Genomic DNA, 15,829 nt, shown 5'->3' on the forward strand with positions numbered 1-15,829 from the left:
TCCATCGAGAAAGATAAACACTCCTTAGATCAAATCTCTGTGCCTTATGGTAGAATCATCATGGAAAGGATAAACGTCAACCTGCACCAGTCCCCTCCAGTCTAAAAATCATTATTGTTTCCTCTGATGTCCCTTGACACATAGTGAGAAGCATAGTCGAGTGGTTAAGTGATCATTTAGGCCTAAAGTCTAAATTGGAGCTTTGTAATCCCATCAAGAAAAATAAAACACTCCTCAGAGCAAATCCATTTTGTGAATGTAGACTCACCTGAGACAGGTAACCACCCAGGTGAATTGGCTTTATCAACTGTGAAAATCAGTACTCCTTTCTCGGTTCTCGGATATCACACGAGATCCAGGATGGCCGAGCGGTTAAGGCGTTGGACTTAAGATCCAATGGATGTATATCCACGTGGGTTTGAACCCCACTCCTGGTAAACATTTATAGTGGTTGCAGCAATTGAAGGCACTCTTACAATATGTTTAAAATGGTTTGAAAAAAACATCACATAAGATTAAAATCTGGGCTGCTCTTGGCTACCAAATGATACACCTGCTCAAAGCAAGAAGTCACTATCATCTGCTTAAAGTAATAACACCATATTTGTACATATTTGATCTTAGAATGTCAAAAAACTATAGCAAAACTCTTTTACTTGTTATCACCAAGATGTCCTTCCAGTGCTAAGAAGAGCCCCTTTGTACACTTTAAAAAATAGCAAAAGTCTGGAGCCTAATGATGCCAGAAATTCAGTATGGCAAATACATAAATTGGATATGAAAATACAGTCCCTATTTATCACTCCTTTCTTGCCAGTGGTAAATAGCTGACGGCAACCGTCATTAGGGCCCAAAGTCTACGTTGGAATTTTGTAATTCCATCGAGAAAGATAAACACTCCTTAGATCAAATCTCTGTTCTTGATGGTAGAATCATCATGGAAAGGATAAAATTCAACCTGCACCAGTCCCCTCCAGTGTGAAAATCATTATTGTTTCCTCTGATGTCCTTTACCACATAGTGAGAAGCATAGTCGAGTGGTTAAATCATCATTTAGGCCTAAAGTCTAACTTGGAGCTTTGTAATCCCATCAAGAAAAATAAAACACTCCTCAGAGCAAATCCATTTTGTGAATGTAGATTCACCTGAGACAGGTAACGGCCCAGCTGAATTGGCTTTATCAACTGTGAAAATCAGTACTCCTTTCCCGGTTCTCGGATACTTTTCATTGCACAAGTACCAGGATGGCCGAGCGGTTAAGGCGTTGGACTTAAGATCCAATGGATTTATATCCACGTGGGTTCGAACCCCACTCCTGGTACACATTTATAGTGGTTGCAGCAATTGAAGGCACTCTTACAATATGTTTAAAAAGGTTTGAAAAAAATATCACATAAGATTAAAATCTGGGCTGCTCTTGGCTACCAAAAAATACACCTCCTTAAAGCAAGAAGTCACCATCATCTGCTTAAAATAATATCACCATATTTGTACACATTTGAGCTTAGAAGGTCAAAAAACTATAGCAAAACCCTGTTACTTGGTATCACCAAGATGTTTTTCCAGTGCTAAGAAGGGCCACTTTGTACACATTAAAAAATAGCAAAAGTCCGGAGCCTAATGATGCCAGAAATTACTGTTTCCTCTGATGTCATTGCCACATAGTGAGAGGCATAGTCGAGTGGTTAAGTCATCATTTAGTCCTAAAGTCTAACTTGGAGCTTTGTAATCCCATCAATAAAAATATAACACTCCTCAGAGCAAATCCATTTTGTGAATGTAGAATCACCTGAGACAGGTAACGGCCCAGCTGAATTGGCTTTCCTGTCGCATCATGGCAGCATACACTTTGGGTTGTGACTCCGCCCCTCACAACCTGATAGGACCACATAGCTATAAGTTGTAAAGATGGCCCCCGCCCCAGTATTCTCTTATTTTTCCTCAACTGAAGGACTGAAGATGTCAGAAGCACCCCCTTACCGAATTCGCCCCAGTCAGGTTCTAGCCTCTCCTGGGTGGAAGTCCTTACCTGTACAGCCTCTAAATGAGCTAGATGGAAGGAACCCCACTCTGGTGATCTCAGGGGTATGTTGCGGCTCCAGTATAAGCCTTAAATAGGCTTAGTTGTGTGCAGCAGTCTCCATTACACTTTTCATTCCTTCTGTGTGTGCGGTGCGCGCTCTCAGGGCGGCCTGGTCGGTTTGCCAGGTTCCAAGATGGCGCCGAGCGGGGCGCGCCGCTACTGAGCATGTGCGGACGGGTCGTGACCTCGGCGGCCATGGTGGTTCTTTTAAAAGCCTCAATCTGTCATTATATGATGCCTCTGGTTCCTGAAGACACCCTGACTGCTTTACCAGCTCTGTTTTTCCTTCTGGCGTTCCCCCTTGGGGTAAGTGGTTTCTCCTTTCTTCTGGTACCTGTGTTTGGCTGACTGCATGTTTATATCTGCCTATATCTCTGCCAGGTCTATCACAGTTTCCTTTCCATGGAGACCGCTGCCCCAGCAGATCACCATCAGCCCAATAGGTAAGGGGGGGGATTTCCATGGTAAGTAGTGAAGATTGAAAAAGAGAGCAGGATCGTACTATTGCTGCCTAATTGGTCAGCCCTACTAGGTCATCAAGGTCGGCAAAATCAAGACGAAGAGAGACCTCTCACAGGAGAAGCCGCTCCAGCCATAGGCGAAGCCGCTCACGCGGCAGAAGTCGCTCAGCCCACAGAGGAAGCCGTAGGAGGAGTTGTTCCTACTCCAGGCATAGGTGTTCCTATCACAGGAGATCCCCTGCACGTAGACGTCAGTATCCTGCACATCCCTCCTGGCCGGCAGGGAATGCTTGCTGGGTATGCGGGGCCACAGCCCTACCAGACAGATTAGCCTGCTGCAAATGCATGGACGAAGCCACCAGAGAGAAAGAACTGGTCACGGTAGAGCCTACCGGAGTCCCTGCTACGCATATCTCAACTCCAGACGTGGAGGTTACAGCCATAAGCACCTCCCCATCCCATCCCAGTACATCTAGGGAACAAGAATTCCCGTCAGATGAGGAAGAACTGGAGGCGGCAGCAGGCTTTGATTTTTCGCTCATAGGCCCCTTTGTGAAATCGGTCAAGGAAGCGATTAACTGGGAAGAACCTGAAGAGGTACAACAGAAACAAAGGAAGTATTTTCCAAATCTCAAGAAAGTACCTGAAGCCTTTCCATTCATAGAGGAACTGGATGAGCTTATTAAAGATGAATGGCAGAATCCAGAGAAGAAAGTAAGTCTCTCTAACAGGCTTACCAAGTTGTATCCTCTAAAAGAACCCAGGGTATCTCCCCTGGTTTCCCCTCCAGTGGTGGATGCCTCTTTGATGTGCCTAGCCAAGCATGTGACACTTCCCATTGAGGATGCAGTGACGTTCAGGGATGTCCTGGACAGAAAGGTGAATACGGACCTTAAAAGGGCTTACGTTTTCGCAGGGGGTGCCTACAGACCAGCAGTGGCACTGGCCGCCGTCGGGAAAGCTATTTCCGGGTGGTCTGCAAACACCGCGAAACTCGTGGCTGAAGGCGCAGATCAAGACCAGATCGTTAAAGCCCTACAGGAACTCAGTCTCGCAGGAGACTTTGTGGCGGAAGCCTCGGTGGATACCATTAGGTCCGCTTCGAGATCTATGTTAGCCACAGTAATGGCCAGGAGGGCGTTGTGGCTTAAACCCTGGTCAGCCGACCCGGCCTCAAAGTCCAACTGGTGCAGGATTCCATATGATGGAATTAACCTCTTTGGCGCAAAGCTGGATACAGCAATATCCAAAGTGACAGGTGGGAAGTCTGGTCTTATCCCTTCAGACAGAAGACCAAAACAGCAAAGAGCGCCTCCCTTCAAGCGCAATCTCCCGGAAAGATACAGGGATGCAAAATCCTATAGACCTGGGAAGGAGTACAGGAGAACTTGGAAGAACCCTCAGACGTCCTTCCTCAAGTTCCAAAAAACCAAGACCCCGGCCTCCAATGAACAGAAACCATTTTGAAGGTACGCCCGCCCAACCAGCGGTAGTGGGTGCCAGGCTCACAAGTTTCAAGTTGGTTTGGGCGGAATTGATAAAAGATCCATGGACAGTATCCACCATCCGGGTCGGGCACAGGTGGTCGTTCAAGAACCGCCCTCCAAGGGGTCACTTCTGCGCAACCAAACTTCCTCCTTCCAGAGAGAAAAGGCTGTCCTTGGTCCAGTATATCCAGGACCTGTTAAGGAAACAAGCAATAGTGGAGGTCGCACCATCTCAAAGAGGTCAAGGTTTCTATTCCCCACTCTTCCTGGTAAGGAAAAAGTCAGGGGACTTTCGTCCCATCCTGGACCGAAAGAAACTCAACCGGTCAATTCAGGTAGAAACATTCAGGATGGAGAGCCTTCAATCAATTCTCCAGGCGATAAATCGGGGAGACTGGATGCTCTCAATCGATCTTCGAGACGCATACTTACATATCCCGATTCACGCAGAGTTCCAGAGATTCCTCCGATTTACGATAAACAGCTGGCACTTCCAATTCCGAAGTCTTCCGCTTGGAATTTCCACCGCACCCAGGACGTTCACGAAAGTCCTATTGCCCGTGATAGCCCACTTGAGAGAGAGGGGATTAAGAGTCCACCATTACCTGGACGACATCCTGCTTCTCTCGGACAACAAGGAATCTCTCATCCAGCATCGGGGAATCCTGGTATCCACCTTACAGTCTCTAGGGTGGCTGATAAACTGGGAGAAAAGCAGTATCCATCCCACTCAGAGAATGGTCTTTTTAGGGGCTGAGCTGGACATGAGAGAGAACACGGTGGAGCTTCCAGAGGAGAAGATTCCTCCCCTGATTCAGAAGGTGAAGAAGGCTATCTCGGCCAAGAGGCTACCAGCTAGAACATGCCTCAGTATCCTGGGCTCTTTGGCATCCACCATTCCGATCGTTCAGTGGGCGCAGTGGAACTCGAGGCCTTTCCAGATTTCCTTCCTGCGCCAGTGGAACGGGATTTCAATGTCCCAGTCGATTCACATCCCTCAGGAGGTGAAGCAATCATTGCTTTGGTGGACTCGGCCTTGCAACTTAAGAAGGTGCAAGAACATTATCACCCCTCACCAGGAGACGGTGACCTCAGATGCCAGTCTGCAGGGGTGGGGAGCTCACCATCAGCACTTTGCGGCTCAAGGCCGCTGGCCATTCAGGGCACAGGACACAGTGTCAAATGTGTTAGAAATGAGAGCAGCACTCCAGGCGCTCCTGTCCTTCAGCTCCCTCTTGAGAGGAAGACATGTTCTTCTGAGAATGGACAACAAGGTTGCGGTTGCCTATGTCAACAGGCAGGGGGGCACCAGAAGCAGGTCCATGATGCAGGAGGTCCGTCCTGTCCTAGAGCGGGCACAAGTGAACCTGTTAAGCCTCAGGGCAATCTATGTTCCGGGAGTCCAGAATATGCTGGCCGACTCGCTGAGCAGGAATTTCACCTCCAACCACGAGTGGTCTCTGAACCCACAGGCCTACGCCCTCATATCCCGGACTTGGGGTTTACCAGAGATAGACCTGGCGGCAACCCCAGAGAATGCGAAATGCCGGAGAGTCCTATCAAGAATACCATTCCCTTCGGCGGAGGGGACGGATTGTCTCCTGCACCCCTGGAACTTCCAGCTGGGATACATCTTCTCCATCAACTCCTCTCATAGCGAGGTTTCTCCTGAGACTCAAGGAGTCATCGGCACTGGTTTAGGCAGTGATTCCCTTCTGGCCGAGGAGGTCATGGTTTACCACTCTGATGCAGCTGAATACGGCAGATCCCCTGCCCCTTCCGTTGTCATCAGACCTACTCTCCCAAGGTTATCTTCTTCACCCGAACCCGGAGAAGCTACATTTGATGGCTTGGAGACTGAAAGGGCTAGGTACCTAGAGCAAGGCTGTTCCCAGAGGGTAGCGGATACCCTTCTCCAGGCCAGGAGGCCTACCACGAATAATACTTACAGGCGAGTCTGGGAGAAGTTTACCGCCTTCGCTCAACAGCAAGGTTGGAACCCATCCTCACCATCGGTGTCACAGGTCCTGGAGTTTCTTCAGTTAGGCCTAGAGAAGGGCCTTAGGTCAAGTACCTTAAAGGTCCAAGTCTCGGCCCTGTCCGCCTTGACAGGAGTCAGATGGGCACAAGATCCCCTTGTGGTTCAGTTCCAAAGGGCCTGTCTAAAGCTGAGGCCACCTAGGAAACCTTCCTTCCCAGTCTGGGACCTCTCAGTCGTACTGGAAGCTTTATCTAAGGAGCCGTTTTTTCCTAATGAGAACATATCCTTATGGGATCTGACGCTGAAAGTCTCATTCCTGATAGCCATAACGTCGGCTAAGAGGGCGTCAGAGATGCAAGCCTTAATGGCCAGTGATCCATATCTGATTGTATTGCCAGACATGTTAGTCTTGAAACCTTCGGACCGGTTCATCCCCAAGATATCCTCGTCCTTTCACTTCAACCAGGAGATTAACTTTCTGGCCCTCAGTATGGAACAAGGCGACCCTCACCCTCTGGACGTCAAGGGTAATGTCCTGCAGTATCTTTCAGCTACCAGATCCATCAGGAAGACCGAAAGTCTCCTAATCATTCCGCATGGATTCAAGAGAGGTCAAGCGGCATCCTCACGCACAATTGCGTCATGGCTGGTGAAGACCATCAAAAAGGCCTACTCAATAAGCAATCATCAAGTACCTGAGGGCTTAAGGGCACACTCCACTAGGGCAGTGGCAACCTCCTGGGCAGCATATTGTCGAGTCTCGGCGGAGACAATTTGCAGAGCGGCCACCTGGTCTTCCAGGAGCACCTTTATGTCCCATTACAAGGTGGATTCCGCCTGCTTATCCACGGTGGATTTCGGAAGATCTGTTATCCAGGCCAATTCTTCTGTTCTTTGTTAATAAACTTAGTTTGAATTCCCACCCAGTCTTTGCGAGTTACTCCCCAAAGTGTATGCTGCCATGATGTGACAGGAAAATGGAAAATTGTATACTCACCTTTCCGTAATTTTCCTTTCCTGTCGTATCTTCATGGCAGCATACAATCTCCCACCCGTCTGAGGTGATATATACGGAGAATACTGGGGCGGGGGCCATCTTTACAACTTATAGCTATGTGGTCCTATCAGATTGTGAGGGGCGAAGTCACAACCCAAAGTGTATGCTGCCATGAAGATACGACAGGAAAGGAAAATTACGGAAAGGTGAGTATACAATTTTCCGTTTTTGTGAATGTAGACTCACCTGAGACAGGTAACGGCCCGCCTGAATTGGCTTTATCAACTGTGAAAATCAGTACTCCATTCTCGGTTCTCGGATACTTTTCATCACACAAGTACCAAGATGGCCGAGCAGTTAAGGCGTTGGACTTAAGATCCAATGGATGTATATCCACGTGGGTTCGAACCCCACTCCTGGTAAACATTTATAGTGGTTGCAGCAATTGAAGGCACTCTTAAAAGATGTTCAAAAAGGTTTGAAAAAAACACCACATAAGATTGAAATCTGGGCTTCCAAATAATACGCCTGCTCAAAGCAAGAAGTCACCATCATCTGCTTAAAGTAATATCACCATATTTGTACACATTTGATCTTAGAAGGTCAAAAAACTATAGCAAAACCCTGTTACTTGGTATGACCAAGATGTCCTTCCAGTGCTAAGAAGGGCCACTTTGTACACATTAAAAAATAGCAAAACTCCGGAGCCTAATGATGCCAGAAATTCAGTATGGGAGATACGTAAAGGGGATATAAAAATACAGTACCTACTTATCACTCATTTCTTGCCAGTGGTAAATAGCTGACGGCAACCATCATTAGGGCCCAAAGTCTTTGTTGGAATTTTGTAATTCCATTGAGAAAGATAAACACTCCTTAGATCAAATCTCTGTGCTTAATGGTAGAATCATCATGGAAAGGATAAAAGTCAACCTGCACCAGTCCCCTCCAGTGTGAAAATCATTATTGTTTCCTCTGATGTCCTTTGCCACATAGTGAGAAGCATAGTCGAGTGGTTAAGTCATCATTTAGGCCTAAAGTCTAACTTTGAGCTTTGTAATCCCATCAAGAAAAATAAAACACTCCTCAGAGCAAATCCATTTTGTGAATGTAGACTCACCTGAGACAGGTAACGGCCCAGCTGAATTGGCTTTATCAACTGTGAAAATCAGTACTCCTTTCTCGGTTCTCAGGTACTTTTAATCACACAAATACCAGGATGGCCGAGCGGTTAAGGTGTTGGACTTAAGATCCCATGGATGTATATCCACGTGGGTTCGAACCCCACTCCTGGTATACGTTTATAGTGGTTGCAGCAATTGAAAGCGCTCTTACAATATGTTTAAAAAGGTTTGAAAAAAACATTACATAAGATTAAAATCTGGGCTGCTCTTGGCTACCAAATAATACACCTGCTCAAAGGAAGAAGTCTCCATCATCTGCTTAAAGTAATATCACCATATTTGTACACATTTGATCTTAGAAGGTCAAAAAACTATAGCAAAACTCTGTTACTTGGTATCACCGAGATGTCCTTCCAGTGCTAAGAAGGGCCACTTTGTACACATTAAAAAATAGCAAAAGTCCGGAGCCTAATGATGCCAGAAATTCAGTATGGCAAATAAATAAAGGGGATATGAAAATACAGTCCCTACTTATCACTCCTTTCTTGCCAGTGGTAAATAGCTGACGGCAACCGTCATTTGGGCCCGAAGTCTATGTTGGAATTTTTTTTTTTTCCAATAGATTTTTATTGGGTTTTACAAATTACAGGTTATGTGGTCACAGTGAGGAACAAAAACATGCAAGTATAAGCATACAGATTGGTTTTTGCAAGTGTGGTCTGATTAGAGAGTATATGAACAACGTTCCTAAAGAAGAAATAAATTGTTAACAAAGTGAATATAAAACATAAGTCAGTTAACCTGGTATGGTAGGAGGAGGGGTAGGGTAGGGAGGGGAGGGGAGGGAAGGGGTACAAGGAAAAAGGAGCAGGAAGGGATAAGGAGGGGGGGGAGAGAGCCTCATGTGGATGTTTAGATGTGGAGCAGGACATTCAGTTCTTACATCATTTTAGTTTTGTACCAGAGAATCCATGGATTCCAACGGACCAGTGTCTTTGTGTGAGATTGTTTGCTGCGTGACAGGAGGGTTTCGTACGTGAAATGAGTTTGAACTAAGTTGGTTACTTCAGTGAAGGTAGGGATGTAGTCTGATTTCCAGTTTCTAGTGATCAAGAGTTTGGTAGCTAGGAGAACATGTGTGATCATTGATCTCTGGTATGGTGGAAAATCGTCTATGTTTAGATTAAAAATGGCTAGCTGTGGGGTAATTGTTATCGAGCAATGGAGTATTTCACGGAGCATGGTTTCCACATTTTTCCATAGTTGTGTTACATGTGGGCATGACCAAAGAATGTGGAGGAGTGTGCCTGAGTGGCCACAGTTTCTCCAGCATTCCTGTGGGGTGTGTTTGTGGAATTTGGCCAGTCTGATCGGAGTTAGGTACCATCTCATTAAGTTTTTTTGTGTGAGTTCCCATAGGGAGGTGCAGTTTGTTGCTTTGTAAATAGATGTGATTGCTGTTTGCCATTGGGCGTCTGTGAATTGTGTTTGTAGGTCATTTTTCCAGTCAAGGAGGGGTTTGGATTTGATGAACATACTTTTTTCTTGTAGATGTGAGCATATAAGGGAGGTCCCCCTTGTGTTAGAGTGTTCTGTAAAGAAGTAGTTCCAAATTTTTAGGGGCAGTGCTCCTTCTATAGACGCGTGTGCCGTTAAACATTTTTGTAGTCGGAAGTAAGTGAGGAAGTCTTTGGAGGGTGCCTTTAGGTCTTTGCTGATTTGCGAAAAGGATTTGCAGGTTGTGAGGTCGCGAAGTTCTTGTGTGTGTTTTACCCGGTCTGTAATCCAAGATGGGATTGATAAATCAGGTGTAAGAAGCTTCAGGGTATTTAAAGGGATGTGTAATGGTATTGTCGTCAGTCGTGCCCATTTTGTAATGTGCAGTGCATGCCAGACTTTAACTGAGGCTTGGACTGTCGGTGAGTAATGGAAAAGGTGAGTATTGTGTGTAGAGGTGCTAAATAGCCAATTGGCGAGGTTTGTGCCCGGCGTCATGTGATTTTCTATATCGCTCCAGAGAGTTGTGGGTGATGTATTCATCCATTCTTTTATTTGTGATAGAATGGTGGCATAGTAGTAATCTTTGATGTCTATATATCCCATCCCACCTGTGGATCTGTGTTTAATAAGTTTAGTGTGACTACATCTGGATTTTTTCCCTTGCCACACAAATTGGCTTAGGACGGATTGGAGAGATTTCAGGTAGGACGATGAGAGTGGTATTGGAAGTGTGCGAAAGATGTAAAGCAACCGGGGCAACACCATCATTTTAAAGGCTGCTAGGCGGCCTGCCCATGAGAATTCATGTTTAGAGAGTCTTGTGGTTTCAGTAATCATCATTTGTTTGGCGCCCGTATAGTTGTGTGCGAAAAGCCCTCTAGTGGATTTGGTAAGAGTAATGCCTAGGTAGGGAATACCATCATCCGCCCACAGATAGGGATATTGGGTCTGAAGTAAATTACTAGTGGTTGCATCAATGCCTAGGTCTAGGATGTAGGATTTATGTTCATTTAACCTTGAAGTAAGATAGAGTACAAAACCTTTTCAACAACAGTTGGACCGAAGCCAGGGAAGAGTGTGGGTGTGTGATCATCATTATCACGTCATCTGCAAATAGGTTTATTTTATGTTCTATGGTGCCAATGGTGAATCCTGATATGTCGGAGTGGGATCTGACATGTTCTGCTAAGGGTTCCATGATTAGGTTAAAGATGATTGGTGAGAGTGGACAACCTTGTCGGGTGCCATTAGTGATGGGAAATGGCTTGGATAGCATCTCCGAGGTATATACCTGCGCTGATGGGGCGGAGTATAGGGCCATTATGGCCGTCAGAATTGAACCTTGGAAGCCAAATTTGCCTAGGGTTGCTTCAAGGTATTTCCAGTGAACTCTGTGGAATGCCTTCTCTGCATCCAAGGATAGGAGCAGAGAAGGCGTTCGAGACATCTCAGCATTGTGGATTATGTTGATAATTCTGCGAGTAGCATCAGTTGTCTGTCTCCATTTTGTGAAACCTGATTGGTCTTTGTGTATTAAAAGGGGCATTAGGTTAAGTAATCTGTGGGCTATTAACTTGGCATAAATTTTTGTGTCCACATTGAGAAGAGATATGGGCCGAAAGTTTTGTGGAGAGGTAGGTTCTTTCCCTGGCTTCGGTAATGTAACGATTAGGGCATTCAGCATTTCTTGGGGGAGAGAGGAGGATGAAGCAGCATCATTGCACACCTTGGTCAGATAGGGTTCTAGTATAGTTCCGAATTGTTTGTAGTACTCTCCTGTAAGACCATCTGGTCCTGGAGATTTGTTAGTGGGTAGTGAGGAAATTATATTTCTGATTTCTAGATCTGTAAATGGGGTGTTCAGAGAGTCTAGATGTTCTGCAGTTAGTTTGGGGAGGTTAATCTCGCTAAGGAATGCTTCTGTGTCAGGTAATGACGGCTGGGTGACAGATATGTCATCTTTTAGATTGTAAAGTGTATTGTAATAGTAACTAAATGCGTCAGCAATAGCTTGTGGTTCTATCAATTTCTGCTTAGTAGCTGGGTGGAAAAGATGGGTAATTTTAGTTTTGGAATAGTGACCTATGATTCTGTTGGCCATTGCCTTTCCGGCTTTGTTGCCCGTGGAGTAGTGTTGTGCTCTAAAATGTCTGTGTGCTTTCTCAAAGGATTCTAAAATAGAGATTTCAATTCTTGTCTAAGGGAGTCTAGTTTAGTCTTGGTTAAGGGATCAGGATTAGTTTGATTTTGGTGATCTAATGTTTAGATATCAGAAGTGAGTGTGTCTAGACGCTGTGATTTCATCCTCCTCTCTCTAGCATTAAGTTGTATAAGGATCCCCCTTATGAATGCCTTATGGGCATTCCAAAGAACAGTGTCATTGCTAACAGTCCCTGTATTAGTATCAAAGTACTCTGTTAAACGGTCCTTAATATAAGCAGAGTGGGCCGGTGAGTGGAGAATAGCAGCATTCACCCTCCAAATCCGTGTTCGAGAAGTCTTCAGTGAATCTTCTAAGGTCATTGTGACCCGGGCGTGATCCGACCATGTAATGGTCGATATCTCCGTGGAAGAGATTTTGGGCAGAGTCCATTTATCCACTAGGAAGTAGTCAATCAGAGTATAAGAGTTGTGTCTAGGGGAGAAATAGGAATAATCCCTTTCGGTGGTGTGATGGCATCTCCACACGTCAAAAAGATTGTGAGATCGGAGAAACGGTCCCATAGGAGATGTGAATCTGCTAGATTGATGACAAGATGACCCTGTTTAAAGCGATTGATTTTCTTCATCAATTTGGATAGAAAGTGGATCTGTTTCTTGTTGGGGGCGTATACTGATACAATGGTATATTGAACGTTATTTAATGAGCATTTCAATGCCAGATATCTTCCTGCAACATCTTGAAGACTGTCATGTAGGGTGAATGAACATGTATTTCTGACGACTATCATGACTCCGTTTTTTTTTGTCAGGGCCTGAGGCTCTAAAGATATTAGAGAAATTTTTGTTGGAGCATTGAGGTTCAGCATTTGTCTGAAAGTGTGTTTCCTGGATGCACATGACATCACAGTGGGAATCTTGGGCTGTTCGCCACATTGATGATCGTTTGGCATGATGATTCAGGCCTTTCACGTTCAGTGACAGAAATTTAGGCATTTTGAGGGTGGCGTGTAAATAAAGTGGAGTAATGTGTTACTTACAGTTCCACAGGTGGGAGAATTGCTCAAGGAGGTTGAGGTCAGCTATAAGTCCTGGATCCGATGTACTGGAGCTCCCGTGGATGAGGAAGGAAGGGAGAGAAACAATAGGGTGGTTAGTGGTAGACATGAGGGTAGAGGAAAACAGGTGTCAGCAGTGTGTTAGGGACTGCTGAATGAAGATGAGGGTAAAGTTTGTAAACTAACTGCAACGAGCAGGCACTGAACCGGAGTGCTTTCTGATATTATATTGACAGCGTCACTGATTTGGAAGTCATTTGTGGTGGTGAGGCGAGTGGAAAGATTGCGAGTGTGAATTGTGGGTCACTGGGGTTGGAGTGTCACCATCAGGTATAATACCCCAATTTTTGAGCAATCGTATGCCTTCTTCCGCAGTGTGGATGTTGTGACGCACTCCATTTCTGGTAACCATCAGCTTGGTGGGAAGCCCCATTGGTATGGGATCTTGTGATTGTTGAGGGGTTTTGTGATCGTTTGCAGCAGACGTCTCCGTTGCCGGGTGTATTGGGAGATGTCAGCAAAAAGTTGCAGCTTTGCGTATGGATGTGGGAGCTGTCCCAGGCATCTGGATTGTTTAAGGAGCATGTCCTTGGTGTGGTAGAAGTGGATGTGCATCAGAGTGTCGCGTGGTACTTCTGCGGGTAGATGAGGAGGTTTTGGTAGACGGTGGATGCGATCGATGATCGTCTCAATCGGTGGGAGATCTGGGAGGAGTGTTGAGATCAATTTCCTAGCATAGGGATTTAGATCTGCAGGCAGGATAGTCTCAGGGATTCCTCTGATTTTAACATTTTGACGCCGTGAGCGATCCTCGAGATCCGCCATTTTGGCACGCACCCAGCGGTGCTCTTCTCTGGTATGATCATGTGCGTCTACTAGGTCATTAACTGTTTCTGTCATGACGCTCATTTGTTTTTCCATAATCCCCATTTTCTGTCCTGTGTGCAGTATTTCTGTTTTAAATGCTGTAAACATTGAGGAAATGTCAGATTGGAGGGAGCTGTGAAGGGCCATCAGCATCTCTTTCATCATAGTGTCTATGACAGGCTGATTAGTAGTGGTGAAGGCTGCTATGGGGGAAGATGCAGGTGGATGTGTGAGGAGGTTTTCTAAAGCAGGCCTTACTTCCTGTAGCTGATCAGTTGTATCCAGTCGTATCCTTGCTTTAGCAGGGCTCTTGGAGGTGGATGAGGGGCCTGAGGATAGCTGGGAGCCTGAGGAGTTGTGCTGGGCTGAAATGGAGGATTCTTCATCATCAGGCAGGTCAGTGTAGGAATCCTCTGTGTGCTGTGCAGTGCCGCGGCAGCCATCTTGGATTTTATCTCCCTGAGGGAAGATGAGGAAATCTGTGATTTTCATGGGAATCCTGTATTCTTTTCTTTTCCTAGAGGTTCCGGTCTGAAAAACATCACATAAGATTAAAATCTAGGCTGCTCTTGGCTACCAACAAATACACCTGGTCAAAGCAAGAAGTCACCATCATCTGCTTAAAGTAATATCACCATATTTGTACACATTGGAGCTTAGAAGGTCAAAAAACTATAGCAAAACCCTGTTATTCTGTATCACCAAGATGTCCTTCCAGTGCTAAGAAGGGCCACTTTGTACACATTAAAAAATTTTCGGAGCCTAATGATGCCAGAAATTCAGTATGGGAGATACATAAAGGGGATATTAAAATACAGTCCCTACTTATCACTCCTTTCTTGCCAGTGGTAAATAGCTGACAGCAACTGTCATTAGGGCCCAAAAGTCTATGTTGGAATTTTGTAATTCCATTGAGAAAGATAAACACTCCTAGATCAAATCTCTGTGCTTAATGGTAGAATCATTATGGAAAGGATAAAAGTCAACCTGCACCAGTCCCATCTAGTGTGAAAATCATTATTGTTTCCTCAGATGTCCTTTGCCACATAGTGAGAAGCATGGTCGAGTGGTTAAGTCATCATTGGGACCTAAAGTCTAACTTGGAGCTTTGTAATGCCATCAAGAAAAATAAAACACTCTTTAGAGCAAATCCCTTTTGTGAATGTAGACTCACCTGAGCCAGGTAATGGCCCATCCGGATTGACTTCATCAACTGTGAAAATCAGTACTCCTTTCTCGGTTCTCGGATGCTTTTCATCCCACAAGTACCAGGATGGCCGAGTGGTTAAGGCATTGGACTTAAGATCCAATGGATTTATATCAACATGATTTCGAACCCCACTCCTTAAAAACTTTTATATTGGTTGCAGCAATTGAAGGCACTCTTACAAGATGTTCAAAAAGGTTTGAAAAAAACACCACATAAAATTAAAATCTGCCAAGGCCCAATTTTTTTGCCCCTTTTTAACAGGGGCGTGTACAATTTTTGATGTAATACTTTTCAGCAGGGCTCATTCCTGCGCTCCAACTATAGTATCTGTGAGAGGTTGCAGTGTTGTGGCACCAGTGCCCAAGGCCCAATTTTTCTGCCCCTGTTTAACAGGGGCGTGTAATTACAATTTTTGATGCAATACTTTGCAGCAGGGCTCATTCATGCGCTCCAACTGTAGCATCTGTGAGGGGTTGCAGTGTTGTGGCAATTTTTCTGCCTCTGTTTAACAGGGGCGTGTAATTACAATTTTTGATGCAATACTTTGCAGCAGGGCTCATTCCTGCGTTCCAACTAGAGTATCTGTGAGGGGTTGCAGTGTTGTGGCACCAGCACCTGTGCCCATGGCCCAATTTTTCAGCCCCTGTTTAACAGGGGCATATAATTACAATTTTTGATGCAATACTTTGCAGCAGGGCTCATTCCTGCGCTCCAACTATAGCATCCGTGAAGGGTTGCAGTGTTGTGGCACCAGTGCCTAAGGCCCAATTTTTCTGCCCCTGTTCAACAGGGACATGTAATTACAATTCTTGATCTAATATTTCACAGCAGGGCACCAGCACAACCACCACCACCAAAGGCCCAATTTATCTGCCCCTGTTCAACAATGGCATGTAATTAC

General features: G+C 45.4%; 4 non-coding genes across 4 annotated transcripts; all 4 read left to right on the plus strand.

Moving 5' to 3' along the window:
- The first annotated feature begins 354 nt into the window (after window positions 1–354).
- TRNAL-UAA (transfer RNA leucine (anticodon UAA)) lies at window positions 355–438 on the plus strand. The gene has a single exon. It is a non-coding gene; the product is annotated as a tRNA-Leu (tRNA).
- An 800-nt stretch (window positions 439–1,238) lies between these two features.
- On the plus strand, window positions 1,239–1,321 carry TRNAL-UAA (transfer RNA leucine (anticodon UAA)). Its single transcript has one exon. It is a non-coding gene; the product is annotated as a tRNA-Leu (tRNA).
- A 6,027-nt stretch (window positions 1,322–7,348) lies between these two features.
- TRNAL-UAA (transfer RNA leucine (anticodon UAA)) lies at window positions 7,349–7,431 on the plus strand. The gene has a single exon. It is a non-coding gene; the product is annotated as a tRNA-Leu (tRNA).
- A 791-nt stretch (window positions 7,432–8,222) lies between these two features.
- TRNAL-UAA (transfer RNA leucine (anticodon UAA)) lies at window positions 8,223–8,305 on the plus strand. Its single transcript has one exon. It is a non-coding gene; the product is annotated as a tRNA-Leu (tRNA).
- Window positions 8,306–15,829: the final 7,524 nt, after the last annotated feature.

The sequence above is a fragment of the Aquarana catesbeiana genome, linkage group LG04, assembly GCF_042186555.1.
Source record: "Aquarana catesbeiana isolate 2022-GZ linkage group LG04, ASM4218655v1, whole genome shotgun sequence".
Taxonomy (NCBI): Eukaryota; Metazoa; Chordata; class Amphibia; order Anura; family Ranidae; genus Aquarana; species Aquarana catesbeiana.